Below are 1,139 nucleotides of genomic sequence, written 5' to 3'. Positions count from 1 at the left end.
CTAAGGAGGGAAGCAAGAGGAAAAAGGGTTGTTGGTACAGAGGAAGAAGAGGAGGACCTGGATATAAATATGGAGGATGATATAGAAAACCATCATGAAGAAGAGGTGCATAATCATTTTAGAGAGGGTGCAGCCAATCATGTTGGGCAAGAGAGGAGAGTTTTAGGCTCTTATATCAATCCCAATCCTCGGATTTGTAGAAGTAGCATCCTAAAACCAACCATTCATGCCAACAACTTTGAGTTAAAACCTCAACTTATCACCCTTGTTCAAAATAATTGTTCATTTGGAGGAAGTGCCCAGGAAGACCCCAACTAACATCTAACCACATTTGTGAGAATATGTGATATAGTGAAGTCCAATGATGTCCATCTTGACACCTACAAACTGTTGTTGTTCCCCTTTTCTCTCAGGGACAAGGCAGCAAAGTGGCTAGAATCATTTCTTAAGGAGAGCTTGACAACTTGGGAAGAGGTGGTGAACAAATTCTTGGCAAGATTCTACCCTCCCCAAAGAGTTAACAGGTTGAGGGATGAGGTACAAATATTCAAACAACAAGATGGTGAAACTCTCTATAAAGCATGGGAGAGATACAAGGAGTTGACAAGAAAATGCCCCCCGGACATGTTCAATGAATGGGTACAGTTGCACATCTTCTATGAAGGCTTGTCACAAGAATCAAAGAAGGCTTTAGATCACTCTTTAGGAGGCTCTCTCAACAAGAAGAAGACAATTGATGAGGCCATTGACATCATAGAAACTGTGGCCAACAGTGAGTACTTCTATACCTCTGATAGAAATTCAAACAGAGGGGTGATGGAGCTTAATCACATGCATGCATTGCTAGCTCAAAACAAGTTGATCACCAAGCAATTGGCTGACCTCACCAAGCATATGGAAATGAACCAAGTTGCAGTAGTCCATACTCAACCACAAGCTCAAGAAAGGGTGAATGCAGAGGAAGAAGGTGATTGGAGCAAGCCAATTATATTGGAAACTCATCAAGACAACCCTATGATCCACACTCCAAAACCTATAATCCTGGTTGGAAGAACCACCAAATTTGGGTGGAAAAACTAGCAAAACCAAACTCAAGACCATAGGCCCCAAAACTCCAACCATTACCACAATTCCACCTA

The 1,139-nt window shown here is 41.9% G+C and overlaps 1 non-coding gene across 1 annotated transcript; it reads right to left on the bottom strand.

The window, feature by feature from the left end:
• Positions 1–522: 522 nt before the first annotated feature.
• Positions 523–626, bottom strand: LOC112787472 (small nucleolar RNA R71). Its single transcript, XR_003194884.1, has one exon. It is a non-coding gene; the product is annotated as a small nucleolar RNA R71 (small nucleolar RNA).
• Between the last annotated feature and the right edge of the window lie 513 nt (positions 627–1,139).

The sequence above is a fragment of the Arachis hypogaea genome, chromosome 20 (assembly GCF_003086295.3).
Source record: "Arachis hypogaea cultivar Tifrunner chromosome 20, arahy.Tifrunner.gnm2.J5K5, whole genome shotgun sequence".
In the NCBI taxonomy this organism is placed as follows: Eukaryota; Viridiplantae; Streptophyta; class Magnoliopsida; order Fabales; family Fabaceae; genus Arachis; species Arachis hypogaea.
The sequence above is the reverse complement of the archived record's forward strand: the minus strand, read 5'-3'. Positions and strand labels throughout refer to the sequence as shown.